Here is a 22587-nt window from a genome sequence, read left to right on the forward strand (position 1 = left end):
TAATTCATGTTTTCGTAAGAGTTACGAACAGCTCCTAACTTTAATATCGTCAAATTTGACGTGTTCATAACAATTTTTTCTAAATTGTCTTTCATTATCTTAATAACATAATTATATTGATAGTTGTTTTCGAGTGTCTATATGTGTGTTGCAAAACCATGGTAATTGGTACTTAGAAAAATTAAATCTTGTATAAGTGATGAAAGCTCCTGGTTATATTGAAAGTAAATGCAACTTGTAATTCAACGAATGATTAAATTATTCAAGTTTCTCGACTTTTAACACTGCACCTAATGGATTGAAGGTAATTCAGAGAAGTTATGAAATGGGTTATTTATGTTCTATGCTCTGTACTGGGCGTACAGTGTTCGGAGATTTCAAAACGTTTACTTTATATCAAGAGTTAATATATGATTGTGTAGACATTTTGCTATAAATCATGTTACATATTTTGCGAAGGTGTGCATATTTCAGTTTCGTGCCAGATATTGCAAAAGGAAATAAATCCAAGTTCGATAGGTAATATTTTACAGGTACATATTTACCTCAATAACATATTTTAGATCTAATAGTAGTTGCAATGTACTTCCGTAACTTTTAACATAGTTTACAATTGCAATTTTTCGAATATTTCCACGAGGCTTTTAAACGGTGCAGCCCTCAGAATAGGGGGGTACGCTATTTGTCGAATTTTGTTAAAAATAGACTATAAAAGATTCTAGACATTTCTTACCATCATAATATTTCGTCTTTCTATTATATAATATACATTACATGTTAAGATTACACACCATTCAAGTTCCAGAATATATTTTGAAGTTTTTAAGTTATTGAGTTTTAAGAGGTCCAACAAACACTTGTTATATAACACTTGTTGTGTCATAATTGATAAATACTCATAACTAACTTATGTTGGCTCACTATCTCTTTAATTTGCTAAAGATTTAAAAGCATGTTTATGGAAAAAAAGTTGGTAATAATAAATTTATTTTAAGTGTTTAATTCGTATCTTACAACACAAGATAACTTGCTCGAATGCAGTAATAGATATTTTTAGGAACAAATACATCATATTTTTCTAACACACCTACCTAATGAAAGTTAATACTTTTACTAATAGCAATTCAGTTTAGCAGTCTCTTTAAAAAAAAACATTATAATACTTATAAAATCCGTATTCGAAAAAATATATTATTTACTAAATTACCAGCTGTTATGAGAGTGGATAAGTTAGAAATGAATAAACTAATAACAATAACAAACTTGTATCGTTGTGTGAGTAAAATAGAACGCACGGGCTGCATTTATTTTGAACTGACTATATGATGCTCGAACACGGCTATGGTAAATCTCGAATGACGTAGGCAAACATAAACCAATATTACATTTTTTATAGATCATACAGTTTGTCATCTTCTAATTTTCATGATTGTCTGTCTCACTCAGCGCAAACGTGGAACCTGTAAGCACTTCTGTTTATTTTGAAAGGTCCGTACCTGGGAAATATTTTCATGTAGCTGCCCTTGACTGAGGTTAATGTGGTTGTTTCTTTCGAATGACCAGTTCTTTGACAACATCACAACTACATCAGTCAAGTATATAGACATTAAGACAGACAGAGGAAGACAAGTTTCAATCGCAGAGTGGAAGATAAAATAAATTACTGAAATAGATTACGTTAACTCACGTAATTCGTAAAGCAAGGTGCCACAAAGATGGATAAAAAGACACAGCATCAAATTTATACAGAGGAAGGAAATAGATTTATTTAGGAAGAAAGAGAACAATACAAAAATAGAATGATAAATGAAAGAGCATACATCAAAATCAGTAAATGAAACATTCTTGTTGGGATTCAAATTATTATTCTTCAAAATCCGTCTCCTGGTTCCGATTCTGACTCTGAGTCCTGGCAAAGAAAACTTCATATTTCCTCTTCGATACGACCTCCTTCTTACTAATTTGCTTTCTTTAACCCCAGGTAAGTCGCGCTGATGAAGTAACGTGAGTAGGCGCGTGCTGTCAAAAGGACCGGATGAACATTGTGTTGCAAAAATCGTTTTAAATATTTTTCTTGTATCAGAAAGGTAATTTAATATATTTCGGATTACGTACAATTAGAAATCTATCTTTTAAATTCTTATTTGGAATAAACCATACGTTTCTTTGTTAAATATATCTTTAGATAGTTAACTACGCATGGCTTTATTGAAAATCCGAATAATGATGTTGTTTTTGTTTTTGTAACGAAATACAATATTCCTTTCTTTATAATAACACACTTGGAAGTCAACTCTTTGGTTAATATAAAATTAAATAAAAATTAACTAACTCTATGGGCTATGGAACCCGGATGTTCAGTGCCGCGTTCCCAAAAACTCTCCACTGACTTCTATCCTTAGCTAACTGCATCCAGTTTCTACTTTGTATTCCAATCTCTGCAAGACCCATCTCTGCAAAACCCATCCTCCCATCTGCGCCTAGGTCTTCCTAATGGTCGTTTTCCGATTGGTCTTCCAGTCAAGACTTTGAAAGCGTTTCTACTTTCTTCCATTCTAGCTACATGACCCGCCCACCTAAGAATCCTAGATTGACGACCCTAACAATGTTGGGTGAACCATATAAATTATGTAGTTCTTCGTTATGAAGTTTCCGCCATTCCCCATTCTCGTTCCTCTTGGGTCCGAATATTCGTCTCAGGATCTTGTTCTCAAATACTCTCAGTCTATATTCTTCCCTCAGAGTAAGTGATCATGTTTCGCAGCCATACAGATCAACAGGCATGATTATCATTTTATATATTTTAAGCTTTAAATTCCTCGACAGAATTCGCTAGGACAAGAGATTTTTAACCGAATAGTAACACGAATATCCTGCTTTTAGTCGACATTTAATTTCTCCGTGGACTTTACTTTGGGATTCATTTAAACATGTCTTAATTAATCTAATTAGCATTCTTGGTATTGCAAGTTCTGTAAGAACGTTGTATAATGTTACTCTCCTAACCGAGTCGTACGCCTTTCTAAAATCAATAAATAGTTGAGGTACCGGGGTATTGTATTCCCACTTTTTTTCGAGTATTTGGCGAATAGGAAATATTTGATCGATAGTTGATCGATTTCGTCTGAATCTGCACTGATAATCTCCAATAATTTCATCTGCGTATGGGATCAGTCTTGCTAATAAAAAAATTTGAAAGGATTTTATAGGATGTTGGCAGAAGAGAAATGTCTCGATAATTATTACAATCAGTTTGTCGCCTTCCTTTTGGATTGGAACAATGATTGATTCTTTCCACTCTTGGGGCAATTCTTCCTTGTTCCAGATAAGAAGAATGAGTTTGTGTATCTTGTTCCACAATTTTTCGCCTCCAGCTAAAATTACTCAGCCGGAATTTCATCTACGTCCGGAGATTTGAGTTTCTTTAATTTCTTTATAGTGGTTTCTACTTCTATTCGGTTAGGTTCTGGAATATACGGTTCTGCGGTGTGTATCTTCTTTTCTTCACGCACACTTGTTTTTGGTTGGGTGTTAAGCAAATCGTCAAAGAAATCTTTCCATCTATTTAAGCTGCTATCCGTGTCAGTGAGAACTGTACCGTCACCTTCCCTTAATATATAAGCACGAGGTTGATAGCCTTTCTTAAATTCGTTGATTCCCTTATACATGTTCTGGATGTTTTTATTTTTACTATTATCTTCAAGTTCCTTAATTTTAGCTTTCAGAAAATCGCGTTTCTTTGTTCTAAAAGTTTTGGAAGATTCCCGCCTGATATCTGCGAAATTTTGTGAAGTTATTTCATTCGGGTTTTGTAGCCAGCTTAATTTTGCCTGTTTTCTCTTCTCTGCTAGTTTTATGCATACCTGGTCGAACCATGGTTTGTTCCTACGTATTTCCGCGTGTCTTAATTTTTCTTTTGCTGAAATTTTAATGCTATCTCTAATTTCAATCCAGGTATCCTCAACAGTAGTGCACTCCGAATCTTCTAAAGCCGAGAATCTATTCGAAACTTCAATCTGGTATTTCTCTCTTACCTGGCTCTCTTCTAATTTTTTTAAATGGAATCTCTCCGTTTTCGGACAATGAATATTACCTTTATTCAACGATAACCACTCTAGTATTATCGCTGCTACCAGGTAGTGGTCAGTGTTACAGTCAGCTCCTCTAAACGATCTGACATCAATTATGCTAGATTGCCTTCTTCTATCTACTAAAACATGATCAATTTGATTATGTGTTTTTCCGCCCTGTGATGTCCAAGTGTATTTATGAACGTCGCGATGTGGGAATTTTGTACTCTTCACGATTAGGTTTTTGGATGTTACAAAGTTCACGAGTCTAACACCGCTGCCATTACTTTCCTTATGCAGACTTTCGTTTCCTATAATCGGTTAAAAATATCCTCTCGTCTAACCTAGGGCATTGAAATCCCCTAATAGAATTTTCATGTGGTATCGTCAAATAAAACGGTAACGGGATTTCGTCAAATATCCGTTCCACTTCTTCGTCATCTTTATCTTCAGTTGGGACATGTACATTTAAAACAATAATATCACACCACCGTCCCTTAAGAGTAATAAAAGAAAGTCTGTCAGTAACAAATTCAACCCGTTTAATTGCTGGTAATATACGTTTATGAACGAAAATCCCTGTTCCTAACTGATGATTTTTATTTCCTTCCCCGTAAAAGAACGTAAAATTTCCGGAATTCACAGATCCATTTCCTTCCCACCTAACTTCCTGAGCTCCTACTACGTCCATCCATGTATTTCTCTAACTCACTCGTCACGGATTTTAACGCGCCTGCCTTATAAAGACTCCCAATATTCCATGTTCCAAATCTGATGAACATTTGTTTTGCTGAGGTCATGCCAAGTTATCAGTCCTTGTCCGAGCCTTTCGCGAATATTTCTGAACAAGTGCTTCTTTTGCAGGATGAGGTTGTTAGCCCTACCCAATCCCCCAAGCTAGAGGACCACTCCTAGTCGGCTGTCCGCGACTGCTTATTCAGTATATTCGCAGCTAACCTCTATATCTAGAGGCCTTCTCCTCGATCCGCAACCTGAGGACGCACCATGCCGTGGTGACAAGAACCCACGTTACACGAATAAAATTTGAAACGCAATAGTAAATTAGTGAAATAAATACTATATAAACATAACAATAAAACAATACTTCACAGCTTATTTAACATTCAATTAGAGCTCACTCGTAGCTAAACGGTTACCGTACGCGCGTTTGGCATATGTCTTCTGGGTCCGATTCCCGTTGGGAGATATGTGATTCGGACCTCAGGATAAACAGTAGGTTCACGTGTTATATAGGCTCGAAGATGAAAGGGACGCTAAACTGAAGTAAAATCAAAATCAAGCTTACATTGAATTATTTTACGGTCCTGTTATTTTTAATCTTCACCGATACAGGTTAAGGTGAAGTATTTTGTTATCTTCAATTTTACACTGTTTTACACTTATTTCGGCCTCTGCTGCTTTGACAACATTCGAGGAATCACTGTTGATTTCTGGGTTTAATGTCTTCAAACTCGCTTGCAGACTCCTCATTTCGACTTTCGTGTTCAGTCACTTCTACATATTCAGTCAAAGCTTCCACGAGATCATCTTGGGAAATTTATCCAAATAGTCCTTTCCTAATATTTCTCCCCGTTGTTTTAAGCTGTTAATTTATAGTTTCCTCTTTTTTACATTTTGTATTAGTTTCTTAACAGCTCTACATTTTGTATTAGTTTCTTGGAGATGTCAACTTCTCTTCTGTCCATTAAAGAATATTTATGTTTATAAAACTTAAAACATCTCCAATACAAAGGCCACGTGCGGAGGGAAGCACTGGAAAAAGTAATCCACGTTTAGTCGCGTGCGGTGGAAAGCACCCCAATCACTAAACAATCACTAGTAGTCAAACTAAACACCGGATAACGGAGTGATTGCGCAAGAATGTTCGGGAAGATGTTGGGTAAGATTAGCTGGACGGTGGAGTCTGACAGACAGGGTGACTACACGATAAAAATAATAACCGTGGTACTTCTGATCGCGGTTCAGCTACTCGAAGATTAAATAGTATTAGGGATTTATTAGTTTGCCCTTCATTCTCGTGCAGGAAGTAGTAATTTTTACCAAAACAGGTTACCGTTTGCGATTTAATATGGAATGAGTTTTGAAATGTTGAATCTTTGGCAAAGAAACTATCAGATGTGAATAAGTACACTTACTTTCAACTGCGTGGTTGGGAGATGTAAGGCATAGGCGATCTCAGAACTTGGCAGTCTTGTGTTGGAACCCCGATTAAGGTTTGAGTTTCAACTATTCATTTCGTAAATACAAATCCACTTTGGCCCAAAGGACACTAGCGCGAGCCGTAAAACTTGATTGTTATTACATAGAATCTATGTGTATATGTATTATTTGGAATCAAATTTCAATCTAAAAACTTAGTATAAAGTTTAAAGAACCTTAATTTTGAGATGTAGTAACGCCAGCATTATTTACCATACTTTCTCCATTTACTGCAAAAATATTTCGTAAATGGTCTTACGAACAGAGATGTAATTTAATTTGTTAACATATTTGACAGCTACAAACAGTCAACTTTTAACGTCTCAAAGTGACCTGCTAAGAAATGTGTATCAATAGTCTTTTAATGTAGAATCACACTGTGTAGTCGTTTAATACTTAGTTTATTAAGATTAAACATTTTTCATTGCCGAAAGAGTTAATTGCATCACGTAACATACAAGTATGACCGCGGAAGCATAACAATTTAACCTCTAACCAAATTTGACACGAACAACTCTCTAAATTGATTTGCATAGAAGAAAAGAAAGAAAATTTTTAAAATATTAAAACCTTTCTAGCGGCATGTGTAAAGTCCTGTATGTATATAATGCATGATTAATAAAATAATTGAATGTTTAAGACATGCATAAGTTAATAACATGTTCAATACCATGCAAAAAGCTTCATTATTGAAAACAAAAAGCGAATAATAGTTAAAATGTACAAGATACTGTTATATATTAATCACTTTTCCTCATTCATTCACTTTCCCAAAATACCTACTAATGTAAATTAAGGAAGTTATAGGCAATAGGAAGAAAAATTACACACTAAATGAGAATTTGAATTTCAATTCAGCAGAAACAATGAAGTACCGGCTAGGACCGAAGGGATAGAAGTCCTTTCACTTGATATATCTGCTCTCATTGGACCCAAGAATTCATAAAATCGTAGAATAGTTACTTTTACCTATTAATTTTGAGGCACGAAACCAGAGAAATAATTTATAGTCTTCTGTTTCCCTATATATTAATTTAAACTACCAAAAATACCATAGTTTCTGGCCCAGAGATCTTTATCATGGCCAGTAGAATACCGGACGAAAAATAAAACAACAGAAAACATTTTTCAACTTCTTGCTCGGGGAATTCTATTAGTTTCCCGAATGTACCAATTTAGTTATATCTAGGTTCTACATTTACTTCAAGTTGCTTTTTAAAACCAGAGGATCTGATAATTTCAGAATCTCTCAGTCTGCATACAACGCTTTACTTCTATTTTTTCGTAAAACTGATTTACTAGATTTAGGTTTAGCTTCTATTTCAGTTACCTTTATTTGAAATATATTGCATAGTATTATTGTGTACAAATATGCAATATATTAACGGATGTAATGATATTATTTTAATGATGTATTGCATCAATTAATCTAAGATAGCGATCTAGTAAGTTTACCGCGTGCTTCATCTTTGGCAAAAAAATTCAAACGTATTATTTTCCCTTTGAATATTTTGTCTTTATGTATGATAACTGCTAAATGAGTTAAACGTGGTTGTGAAAGCCAGGAAATCGAGCCGGAAGTGGAGACGAAAAGATGTAACTACACCAAACCGTATTCAAAATATGTATGGTATGATTGTCCTAAAACAGCGACTACATGCTACTGATTTCTGATACTGTAAACATTTCAGTCGAACGAATATTTTACAATAACACTATTGGTAGAAGCTGTCTGCAAGATGAAACACCCTGCAAGATACGAGCTGCAACTTCTGATTCCTGACTAAAATCACTACATGTAAAACTCCATAATCAATTTAGCACGTTGTTTCGAAGAATCCATAACTGACGTATTTCGTCGATTCACAACTAACAGTTTCGCCGATCGAACATGAGTGTACTGGTGTTCTGCTGAATCGAAACAGCAGTCAACGGAAACATTCTGCTTGTCCACTTCCAAAGAAGAACACATGTGTGATATCTGCTATCATGTCTTGAGTTCTTTTAGGAAGGAAAAAATTAACTTCGTAATTGACTATATCCACCTATGAAATTAGAATCATATCTGGAATCAGTACAATTGTTACGCCTCGTACCGGTGTAGTTGCAATAACTAAAATGAATGCGATAGGGTATGATTTACTGCCACATTAATCTTATTGACAAATATGGTATCAGATGGCTTCCTTCTCTTCTTGAAGCTGATCATATAACTTTGGTGGAGCAATATTTTGTAGAATTTGAAAACTCAAGTTTCTGACATCCCTCTCTGACAACGAAAAATATTGTTAAGGTGTAAAAGTTTGTTATATATGCCATTCCGAGAGAGTCTTATATGACCATCGTATGTGCCAACAACATTTCGAAACATTTTTACATATATTGAAGGATTTAAACATTTGGAAACTGTTCACCTTATCTAGTATGTTCATGTAGTGTGTATATTAGATATTAGTTTTAGCATAGTGTTATTAAAGGAAAACATGAACAAATATTACATTTTTTACATTATATTTGGTATCTCAGTCTACATTATATTATATTATTTTTACATTATATTTGGAGTCTACAGTAGTCACTCAGTCAAAATTCACTATATGGTGATTCAAAATTATTTTATGTTCATATTAATTTTGTAGATAACGAAATATATATGCTGCATAATAATAAATATCTCTTCGCGCTATTGTTACTTTCTTCCTGCCTGATTGAGTTGAGTATCTGACAGATATATTTCAATAATACACAGATAAAAATATATCAAAGGAAAATAATTTATTAGGTAAACTACTCGGCGTAGTTTTAAAAAGTTACTTCCAAAGAAATTAATTATTCATTAGGATTGCAATTAAAGGGAAACTCAAAATGATAAAACATAGAACTTATAAATAACCAAATAATCACCCCTATATAATGAAATCAAATTTGTTCTAAACCAATCACAAATTTTATGGATGTAGGTGTTGTTAATTGCGTATCAGAACAATTGTTTAAATATTCTAATACTTTTAAAAGAAATGTAGTGCTCTTATATAAGTGTTTACAATGACATTATGATACCAGTATACAAACAAACATTTAGAAAATTCGGAAAGTGGAATCTTGATACACCCTTTATCTGTAATCTACTCGTAAAATGACGTAAAATATATAGTCTTTTCGATTGACAGATTAATTACATTTCCAGTAACTGCATGCTTCATTTAATTACATTGGTTCAGTACGTTTATTTGATGTTTACTGTCTAGTATAATCTGCAGTTAAGAAATGTTGGCACTGACGAGCATTGTAACTTGCAATTTTAGCTAAATTTGAAGTTGCTTGACTATTATTACATGCACGTATGAATGGAAGGTTAAAGACACATTATAGCAATAATACTCCTCACTATGTATGCCACCTATGTACATTTGTATGGACATCTGTCTTGTGTTTACTGTAGCTTTTATTGTTACTTATTAAGTATATCGTTAGCTGCGTATCGTTTGTTTAATGTAATACTTATTTTATTGCCATGGTAGTACTGTCATATGCTTAATGTTTCTGTTGTACTCGTGAATATTCGAACACGATATTAAATGAAAATTTTCAATTAGAGATTATTTTGATGATAATTATTTCTTTAGTGTTGTCTTGTAAGTTATGTTACTCCTATATCACATATGATAAGTTCATGCACATGACTTAATCCGAATATGTTTAATGTAGGCATTTATCTTCGAAGCTAAGTAGTTGGCCAACACACATTTAATTTTCCTTAGTAGTCGCTGTGGTGGAAGATAATACATGAAAATTCCGGTGTAAGAATCCTTGTATACCTAATGCGAAATACTCATAAATTTATTAATTGTAGGTTGTTGGGGATATAATTCATTACAATTGAAACACCAATATATACTTTGAATAACGAAGCAAATATGGTTACCAATGCGCGGCACTAATAATACCTCTTGGCCATCAAATGCAACAAATACCATTCTCGTTGTCATTAGAAAGCATTCAAAATGCTTCGTTTTAATAATTAAATTAGAAGTTGAATTATATTTTGAGATGAAATATAAAGTTTACCTAACCATACTATGATTTGGCGAAGAAAATCACAATACATTGAATATAAATATACTCAGCAGGCAATAGAAATTTCCTTAGACTGCGCACTTACGATTGTAAATATAAAACATTGGTTTGAACTTTTGTTCTGTTCGAAACGTGCTATTGGTTTTCGTAGCAGACATTTTTCCTAACCCATTCTAGGAAGATTTAAACACACTTACCCCGCGATTATAACTTGTTTAAAGTCGAAATTTGAGAGATTCTCTCATGGCATATTCCAAAAGCTGACCTTCTGAGTGTTAATATGGTGAACTACACAAATAAAGAATAAGTCAACAATTACCAAGTCCAGTCATTAGTGCCATTGCATATATCACGAGGTTAAGAATAATTGTTAAGACATTCTGTGAAGTGCACAAACTCATTTCGCGGATATTGATGAAGTATGTCTTCAACATTTATAATCAATTGCAAGAAATACTCGAAAATATATATCGCATACTACCAACTGTACCTACTGGCTTCGAGATTCTACCATCAGTACTTTTCTCGTGCTGCATACATCGCACGGTGTTGTTTATCATTCTATGTTCAATTCTTTACCAGTAACCAAAGCAAATAAGTACATTTACATCACTTCTTTCTATATGGTGATATATAATTTTGCAAATATTTTCCTTAACAATCCTAAAATATGTAACATTCCACCCTCCTAAAACTCATGATAGTTTAGTGTAGTAGTAGTAGGAATTAGATTGCTGTTCTTTCATAATCTACGACCATGTTAGCCAGTTATGTATGTGAAATGACGTTCCTTGGCGTCCATGGTACCCGGGTAATTGGTGAGGAAGAAAGGAATGGCAGGAAGGAAGATGGCCGGGACCCATTGTGTTAGGTACCATCCCCTCCTGGTTTCAATGAGGGGAAACCTTACTGTCTGTGGTTGTCCTGGAAGAGTGTTTTTACAGTTTTCTGACTGCGAATCAAATCTAAGACCGTCATGGTAGTTTGGGAAGATGACTGTTGCGCATATCGTTGGAACAAGTATTATTCATATTCGTTTATTTTTCATAAATTCCATTAATAGCTATATATGATACAATTAATCATTAATTAAAACTTCTTATTTTTAATTAACACCTACAATTAAGAAATGAAATTTTCGAGTTCGAAAAGGAACTTAAGGATGCGCTACTATGGAATGCTATAGCAAATCAAAGTTTCCCATGAAAATAATAGGATCGTTTATTATTTTTAATATAGCTTAGATATTTGCCTTAGATAAAAGTTTTTCTTAACATCATATACTCGTAACCATAAATATCATTGTAGGAAGTCTAAAATTTTACACGTAATGATTTGTCTATAAATTCCCAAGTAAGCGTGCGCACTATTGGATCTTATTTATACTATTATGTTCGTTTGAATTGTAGGTTCTTTTGGACAACACTTTATGTAATTTCGTTTATCATTGGATTGCAAATTATTATAAGCTCTTGGACTTTGTTTCAAGAAGATCCTATTACAATTACCTACATCAGAGGAGATGAGAGTGTAACATTTCCACTGGCTGCGATGGTCTTCTGTCCACACGATATAACGTCATCACAGAAAATAGACCGTTTAATTGGAAGGTAAGTAAACAATGAAATCATGTAGTATGTAGTTATTGTAGCGGGAGGTTGGAACTATGTTATAGACTAGAGGCGAAGAATTAGAGGAATAAGAATGTTTAAGGAAGTATGAGCACCGTATCTTATAGTTAGTTCAATAAGGCAAAGAGTGCTATTTGAAGAGTATTCATTGGTTATTAATTTAGAGACAGCAAGAAGCTAGCAGTCTCGCTAGCAGTCTCATTGTGACTTATCAACCAAAAGAGAGGCCTAACTTCATAAGACTAAATAGTCGCTTATGATAGAACTACATTTTCATTACGATAGGATAATGCTATTTGGGAGGGAGCATTTGAGGTAGAAGGTTGCTATCAGATTTTAAAGCAACTAAGGATATGAACAGAAGTTAACTGCAATACCTAATTGGATTTTAGAGAGTGTTTGCATAAACAGAACATGTATTGAGCTGAAAGAGACTGAGGAGCTGTGTCTTTATTATAGTCCATCTTGTCCCCAATTATAGGATTACGTACTTCGAGAACAGAATTGTGATGCTTGAGTTTAGCAAATAGGTAAATATTCACCATAGTGAAGAATCGAAGGGAAGAAAATATCAACTGAGCATTGAGTTGAAAATGTAAATAGTTTCAGACCTACTAGATAGATTCATATGCAACATTAACACGTAAACATATTTTTCTTTAAAATTATGAATCTACAGAAGAGAGGTCTATACATTAATCATACAGGAACTATTACGTGATCTATTTAAATATATTTTCTTCCTAAATCATTCCATAAATGCGACACAAAATTAAAAACAGACTTAACATTTCAGAATTGTTGAATTGTTGGAAAACTTAATAAACATTTAGTACATTGCATACAACGTTTATACAATTATAGAATTTTCTTATATTCAGTTCTTTAGGAAAAGGAAAGTTTGTGTTTGTTGCTTTAAATAACGAGCAATAATTCATCGGAAAAATCTCGTTATATATTTTCCTCAACGAGGCTGAATCATATGTATTACATCATGATGCCTCCGCTTTCGATAGTTTGTAAAGCAAATTAGTAGCCATTTAAACCAGTAATTTTCAGCAACTGGTTGTCCTGTTGTTTGCATTGAATTTGAATCACAAGACATAATTCTATTGCGAATCGAGCCCAGGTATTCCAAGTCGAAGTCACATATCTATATAACGTAACAACTGAACCAAACCGATGAAAAGTCTTACTTTCATACTTGTAAAAGCAACAAAAATAAATAATTGTGAATTTCTTTGTAAAGCTTAAAATGTAATTTTTGACATTTTGTTCTTTTGAGCTTTAAGTATTATATACTTCGTTGTGGCTTACATTTACAGATAAATTAATTTAAAATGTACTTTAAGAATATTACTTTATTCCATAAATTAAAGAATAATCCAAACAGTACACGTAAATAAACTTTCACCGGCGTTAGTAAATTCTGAAACTGTGAACGGTATTACGAAATAGTTTCTTTTTTCCTTTCATAACAGTTTATATTGTACATAACAAAGTAAGAATAGCATTTCTCAAATCTATTTCTGGGTGCTCTCACATCAATCTGAACAGCATATTTCGATCCTACTTCCGTCTTCGAAACATAATGTGTCAGTTTGTTTGAAACGAAGTCATTTATTAATGACAAATATGCAAGATATTATCTTGCTTGTCATTCATCTACGTTGTTAGTCATCTACGAGAATGGTAGTAGTACTAACATTACTTGATCACACGTTTGTGTTGAGTCTGACTCAGGACTTGAGCCCACAATTGTGTAGCATCACCCTCTTAAAAATTCAGCAATGTGTACGTTGAACTATCCTAAAAGTGGTGTATAGCAAGCTGTTATGTACCTCTAGATATTTGGATGGTTCATCACGTTCTCTTTAATTGGTATAAAATGACTAAATGTTCAGAATTCAGATTATGTTGACCAAATGTATCCAATTGGATGAGGTTTTCAAAAGTTCTGAAAAGATAGAGGCCCATTGTCTTTCATAGAACACCCGTATCTTCTTTTCACCCTCTAAAATTTGAGAGCAGTGTATGCGCATACTCTTAAGTTTTGGAGATTGCAAGTTTTTCAAATTAGTTATGGTAGTATAGGATTATAGTATGCAGACCCTACTTTCATAGGTTTAAGTGGTTCATCTCTTTCCATTTTGTTTGTAAAAAGATGCCAAGAAATATGAATTTGGAAGTTATTTTTTACCTCATTATCATCCTCTTTGATAAGAGTTTATTACATTATATGTTTATATGATGGAGCATAGGGCACCACCCTCTTAAATAGAAAATTGGTATAATGACAAATTCCTCTAAAAGTTTTGGAAGAGTGAGTAGAATGAACCCTTAAAATTTGGAAATTCCCACTGAAAATTAGTATAGCATCATGATGCCTTTGTAAGTTTGGTCGGACTATATGGACCTTTCTTATGAGTAAAATACTTTCAAAAATAATTTTTATTTTTTTCTCCTAATTTATGCTCTTCGATAAGGTGAAGATTTGTACCCTGTACGTATCAATGTTTCTAGATTGGAACATTTAGTGAGAAGTACGAATCTCACTAAGTAGCAAGCTGACATATTTGGCCATAGACTGCACTTAGTAGCATAATCGTCTTATTACATTGATTTAATTTATCAATTTCGTGCAGTGATTAGTCAAAAACAGCTTTATAAACAATATAAGTTCCTAAGTATTTTGTTAAATACTACTTTCTCTGTAGAAGGCAAGCCTTAGAGAATAATTGATTATGATTACTTTTGTTTTGGAGTATTGAGTATAACCAAATGTGTCCCGTTTCTAATTTAGAACTCATAATTCCTTTTACGTAAGTTTCGTTGATTTTCTTACTTTCAAATGCTTTGGCTATGCATTTTAATAACCAATAAAATGTCAATATAACCGGTTTATTACAATTATGTTACAAAACTATACTAGATTGCAATAACGGTTTCCAGCACACGATGTCCGAAGCAATAAATGGAGAGAAAGAATAACTTACATTGAAGTCGGGATGGAACATACGCAAATCTTGTAAATTCCGGACCAAGAGCTTGACCGTAGGGTATACCATGCAGCGAATGTAGACAGTTGTCTATAGGGATCATATGTACTCAAAACTACAGAAAACATAACGAAAACTGTAGAGTTTGTATACGTGAAGAGGTATGAAATTTACGGAAAGCATGACTATTTATAAACGCAAAGTATTAATCTTATACCCGGAATATATGTGACATAGGATTACAGATTTAAAGAGATCAGGCATTGATGCTGGCGTTTATACGTGCTGCTTGTACGAAAGTGTACATAATGTTACAGTTATACTATTATTTTTATAACATGCGTACGCTCTCTATGAATCGTGTTATCTGTATGTGATATACCTAAACTCTGTTGTTGCATACTGCAAATCTGTATAGAAAATATGTTTTTGTCGTGTGAAATGAGTAAGAATACAGTTGTTGTATACAGCAATTCTGTATTAACCATATGTATCAGACGTAGGAAAGAGACAGGAGGTAGTATATAACATTTCGGATCTTCTATGGTTTTATATTGTAATTCTGTATGGTTCGTAAGTATGTGACGTAGGTAAGTGACAGAACGTAACAACACAAGTGTGACTTCATCAACTTAGTCAGATTCACTTTTCAAGCTGAATAATGGAAATCTAACTGTAGTTCCCTGGTTCTACCACAGGATAATTTCAGAATTCCTTAATGTAGCAGCAGTAATAGCATGTTTATGAGAATTTTAATTATAATCAAAATAATTTCAGACTATAATCGAACACATACATAACCATTCCGTTTTATTCTATACATGCTGTTACACGGACGAAGCGATTTAATACAGAGGAGAATTTGGGTCAAACTAAAGATCTTATATCATTTTCAGTCTGTAGGTAGAAACCAACTTAAGGTAACAAACCAAACAGAATAATTAATATATCAGCTGCAAGTGCCCTTATTGCATCGAATTGCAGCACCTTTGTTATTTAGGGGTGGCAAAAAAAAACAGTAAAAAATACAGGAAAGAAAGAATATATTTATAGCAGAAAGTTAGAACAATATAAAATGAAATAGCTAACTTAACGTCCTACGTTTATCATCGAGGCTAAATTATACAGTGATGATGAGAAATGAACGAATTCGTTTACGAAGAAAATGGGAGGAAACGGTGGAACCCCGAGTCACCAGAAAGTTCGCTTGGGACTACCTGGGATAGAGTCAGGGACCCCATGCACCAGAGAGTAGAAATTTAAGCAGTAAATAGTTTACGATATCTTCTTACCTGCTCGCTATGAACATACCCCCGCATGTGCCCAAGAATTTCACTCTACCGTGGCGCGGAATACATACAATTCTTTGTTTTAGTGGTCACCAAGCATAGTTTGGTTCGTGTTTTCTGGATGGAAAATATTTTTATGGAAAATTAGTTTTTACACTCACAATGAATATGAGCGCAATCATTTTGGACATGCACCTTAGGAAAGTAAGGTTACATAATCCCTTAGGGAGTGCATCAGGCAAGAAAAATTGAGTAAAAATTGTTATTTCAATTCGAAGAATTATTTCGAATTCCTGTAAATCTGGACGTTTGACTATGAGAAAATAATCTAGCATTAACAGAAATTTCTGCCAGCCATCCTATATCAAAATCCGTTGTCCCTGTGAATTAGGAGTAATTTGATACAGAAAGTATTATTTTTGCACTCACTTAACTGGCATTATATTTTAGAAGAGAAAGAAAACACAATTAATCTTAATCATAATTATCTGGAACTTTACATACTTTTACATACGTCCCTCGTACGAAGTAATGAATATATTGAAGACAACTGGGGAAATGATAATGTGGAAAGAGACGGGTGACCATGAGAATACTCAAGGACATGATCTTGTCCACCACAAACCGATGCCTCCGAGCCGGGATTGAGCCAGGGACCTCACGCACCAAAAATCAGAAATTGAAGTTTATAAAAACAGTAAAGTAAAAGAAAGTAAAAAAATCACAAAAGACCTTGTTAATTCAACTAATGAGACACACACTAAACAGAAGTGATGGATGTACAATATGCAAGCAATCGTATAGATTAACTGTGAGGATGATCTACCATGGCCAAACTGAGTTAAAAACAGATACGGTATTCTGTTCCACTCATTGTTTGCATGATACTTTTTTAAAGGTTAAGGAACCTTACAGAAATTATGAAAGGCGAGTTATTTTCACGAAAGCAGGCTGACTGTAAGGAATTAATTTACGTTTGCCTCAACCCTCGTTTCGTACATAACGATCGAGCAATACTAACAACTTTTGTGGATAAAAGTAATCAAAAAGTAAATTTTTATTTCATTTTTTGTATAATATGCTGTAAGAGATTCTGTATCTGAATTCACGCCGCTGTTTAACGCCCTTCAAATAACCTACGCTCTTCCTGCACTTTTCCACCAGCTTTGCCCTGCAGTAGAAGCATGTTATAACAAGTTGTACAATTTAACCCAATATTGTCGGGTAACGTGTTAACACTGCTAAAATATGCATTATAAACCAAGTTCATGTACAACATTCTATATTCTTGTTCACTTGACTTATTTAATAACTTACTATGCCTTACCCTACACAATCAAGCTTTATGTAAAGATTGCATGCTACAAACTATTTTTTATTAAAAAAACATGTGCATATTTAGACAATATCAACGGTGAAGCTACAGAGTATTCGGGTAATACTCAATTCACGGGAACTGTTGGTAGATAAAAGAGAGAATTATGTAACATTTTTATTGGTGTGGAAAGCTAAGTGCAATAATAAGGCAGAAATACAAAGTATTGTCATAGCCTAAAGGAACAAGTAACACCACATCATAGTAGGCGCAAGCAAGACATGTTCGTTGTGTTAATTTATACACATTCCCACCATTTCTTTGCACCTAGTGAGCTGTGTCACGCACCGCCATGCTTTGTGCTTACTGGGATGCAATACAAAGCCTATTTCAAATTGGTATCTCGCACAAGTTGGCCCGGTGGATGTAGTATTTCGTTTCATGTTCAATAGTGAGTAGAAAATAATAAGAACTGCGTATGAGATAAGAGTTGAGACTATCTTGTGTCGAAAATATGTAATGAAAATAATTTCTTATCTAGAAACCTACTTGAGTCTTATCTAGAAACCTATCTGGAAGAGCTCTGTCTCATATCGTCTACAGGACAACTATAAAAATAATCATTTTAGGATAATAATTGCAGTGATACAATTTCGCAGACTAGTTTTTTAAAGAGCGACAAGATTGTACCGCAGAATTTTCTGTCTGTTTTAGTTTAGAGGAAATGTTTCTGACAAACAATAGATTCTATATTATTTGCAGTTTATGGGTAGGAAGTACCTTGAACTAATAAACCTAACCGAATAATTAATATACCAGCTAAGAGTGCAATGATTTTTATACAATATCCGTCGTTATGCTACTTCGGTCTGGCATGAAGAAAATATTAAATTACAATAGAAACTACAAGACAGAAAACAAATACAGTTGTGCAACAGCTGAACGTTATTACAGTACTATCTGATACTACAAATACTACTTAAACTTATAACCAAACATATAATTATTAGTTAAGAAATATTGAAATCAGCTCAAAACATGTAACAAATGCTGCTGAAATCCATACGCGTTTATAATAAAGTGCATCACACACAATATTATTTATTCAATTACAGTTTACAATATTATTTACTCAATTTTCTTATTTTCTAGGTCGAAACATGTGAGTTTTTTTGAAAGCCACTAGTGTCTTTGTGAATTTCGAATCATTATTTTACTGGGTCGTAAACATATATTTGAAAACATGTCTTGCAAAGTTAGTTTGCATTGGCATTTATCCTCTAGTTTGAAAGTTAGGACATATCTGTTTTGTAATAGCTTGATGACACTTAATTGATGTAACTCAGACAACTGATTCCGTGTAGACCGAAATAAAACTTAGCGCAAATTCTGTTGGGACGATTCGTTTTCCACGATGCAATGGTAACTTCGACACCAACCTCTTTTCCAGATTCTATCCATAAGTTACACTGTACACAATTCTTACAGAATTGGCAGAAACAAGAAAGCTCTCCTTGTGTGGTTTCGGCAATATCCGTACACTCGTATCCTCTTACTAGTGACATTGTAAGTAAATGTGTATCCACGAACGTTGCCATAGTTTTGGTCTCTGTTACACTCTGATTTATGACTTACACATGTGGGTTTAAGAGGTCACTTTCCTCTCTTTCTTTTTCCCCCTTTCCGTGGGTTTGGGATTCCACTTTTCTCCTCGTCGCCAACCAAAGGTACATGCTCTATTTTGTGTTCATGCTAGTAAAAAAAGTAAAAGTAAAAAAAAAGGAATAAAAGATTTTTATATACACGACCACATCAATATTTTAATATTTCAGAGTATACCATATTTTTATAGTGTGCTCTATCTATAGCAAGAAATCATGTGTAATATTCACTATTTAATGTAAATGTCATAATTTAGTCTTAAAAGTATGTATTAAAATACAAAATATACACAACTTTCAACTATTAAGAAGAATGAATTCTGTTATTATTTATTTTTTGCTTATTTCAAATTTGTTTCGATAAAATTAAGAATAATAATTAAATAATAAGTAAAATATTTGCTTTTAAATGAGTAAAACAAGAAACTGCTTTTTGCAATCGATTTAGTGTCCCAAGAATATGTTTTAATCTCCTTCTTGAATTAGCATAGTTTGAAAGTTTTAATTACAGTGAAACGATACTTACTTGTTATGTCATCAAAATGTATATGCTAAGGTGGAGGAATTGGGTTTAAAATGTATGTCAAGAATAGGATATTTCGCGATATGTTAGGGAGATGGAACCGTATATAAACTCATTATTAAAAGTAAGTTAACACTTGGTCCAGCATTTTGTGAGATTCCGCTTTAAGAGGAAAAATTCTATAATTGTTTCTCAATATGTAATAAAAGATACAGGCCACTCCACTAAATTTTCTCATTCCAATTTCTTAAAGTATATCGTATTATGCTGCAGTTATTGGTTAAACATAAAATGCGAGCGACATCATGTTTTCAGGAAATTTCATTCGAGGGAAATTACCAACATGAACTTTTTTATAAGAAGTGACAAACGGCACCCTCGTATATCAGGGTTATTAATTGGTTATTTATTTATGAGGTGTCATCAAAATAGTTTACGCAACATTACAGAGTTATTAATGATATATAAACAAAATCAATTGAGTCGCTTTTGAGAATACCATCCAATAATAAACTCATTCCTATTAAGAAACTACCCCTTGCGGATTTATTCGGGAGAAGTTACTTAACCCTATTATAGGGTTATTAATCAAATCGCTTGTTTCGTATTTTAAAAAATCGTCCGAAAAATACTCACTCCAAAAGTGAACTACCCCTTGCCGATTTTTCAGGATAAATGAGTTATCCCATATTATCAGATTGTTATCAATCATGTATTTATGAGACATGAAAAAATCGTTAGAGGTGTTTCCGAGGAAATCACAGATTTTCATGTTTAGTAAACTACTCATAGTTTTGGCAGTAGTAAGAAAATTCGAAACAAGCCGCTAGAGAACCTTATAAAAACCTTAAATTAAAATTACGTCTCGATACGTTGAACCGTAGTTATACCTTCTAGGCGACCAAAAATACTTTCATTTGGACGAACAGACGTCCACAACTCCGTTTTGAGGCAGGTAGAGGCGATCCAACTTACACATTCTTTCAAATCTCGATTTTTCCCATTTTATTGCTATACTTTCTTATCTTCTATCGTTGCTTGAAAGTAAAAATAAAATTTTTGGAAAGAAGACAATCGAGACTGTCTTGTTTCATCCTCACTAGGAAACTGCTTTACCGTTTGAAAATAATTTTGAAACAGCACTTGGCTCGAGATAGATTTTTCTTATCTTTATCGGAAGAGGAAGAGAAAGAAGAAAATGTAATACTATACTAATGTTCTTCTGGTGTCACAAGGAAAATCAGTTAAAGAAAATTAATTAGGACAATCTACCATCTGCTGTAGAATTTTATAAAAATAATCGATGTAATATAATGTAATTATGTAATAAATTAATTAAATATAATGTAATAAAATTAAAAATATAATTAAAACACATTATTCATAAATTTTTGATCTCATGTTGCCTTATCTATTATATTAATCAGAAAGTTAGATACTTCTACATCATACATTTCAAATATTATTTGATTAGCATTCAAGGGTATTTTTGTATAGATTGCAAAGGAAGAAGGAAGATTTTCCACTCAAAGTGTCAAATAACTAAACAACACAAACCATTCGGAGTTTCTACGCTACTTTTTTCCTTTTCGCCAAAACCTTTCTCAAGTGACAGAGAAGAATACTTACCCCTCTGGTCGAAAATTGTCAGCTCGCTTGAATTTCTTCCAAACACTTGATTTCGGAGAAAATATTTGTTTTACTACCGTGTAGTAGGAGAAGGCTAATAGGTCAATGTTCCATACCTGACCCAAGGTTTTTAAGATGTTTCAAAAAGTTTGCGTTCCAAGATATGTAACTTAGAATAGATATTACATCTCTTGATATTTGTTCTAATACTAAATCATGCTTAAGAGCACCAAAGAACGCATCAATATCAACTTCAAAATCTTCAAAATTCTCAACTGGAAGAAGAGATTTCAATGGAATCGAAACATTAGTGGAAGATAAGTAGATTTTTAGAACGAAGCATCCTTTCACTCTCTAGAATTTGAACCTACCATATATAATAAATAAAACCACTCATTTGCCGGTAGTTCCCGCAACATACTTCTAGGTCGTTTGTTTGGAACTTTCCCAACAGCAAAAAGTTTGTTCTGCAGTTATGAAATGCATAGGGAATCAATTTGCAAAAATACGTCTGGCGTTATAATTAAAGATTGAAAAGTTTCTGCTCTTAGTGCATTAGCTATAGGAACAATCTGTGCCAGGTTTTTAACCACGTGGATAATTTTGGTATGTTATAACACTAATTCTAATCAGGAAGGTGTTGTTTCCTATTGTAGTCGTCGTTTTACCAAAACAGAAGGTAAGGCCTCAACATGGCAGAAAGAACTATATGCATTGATTAATGTCCGTCAAAAATTTCGATATTTCATGCATTGATTAATGTCCGTCGAAAATTTCGATATTTCATACTGAGAAAAATATATTACTTATAGACGCTAAATGCTTATATTCACTCAATACCCAACCTGACAAAGGCGGAAAATCTACTGGCTACATGATATTCTTAGCAGATTATAATTTTGAAATTCACCACGTTAAAAGTCAACAGCATCCAGCAGATATTTTTAGTCGCTTAGAAGACAAGCAAGACATACAGCTGGACGAAAATCAAGAAGTTGATAGCTTCTCGGGCACAGAGGACGCTAAAGTCTTTGCTATTCACTCATTGGTGCCCAGCTTTCAAATTGATCGGTCCATGACGTAACCCAATTTATCGGAGGAACAAAGCAAGGGCCCTTCATTTTCAGACTACATCACTGTGTTGCAAAATAAAGAACCTAATAATTTATCTAC

Source organism: Thermobia domestica, chromosome 3 (genome assembly GCF_964235325.1).
Source record: "Thermobia domestica chromosome 3, izTheDome1.hap1.1, whole genome shotgun sequence".
NCBI classification, from domain to species: domain Eukaryota; kingdom Metazoa; phylum Arthropoda; class Insecta; order Zygentoma; family Lepismatidae; genus Thermobia; species Thermobia domestica.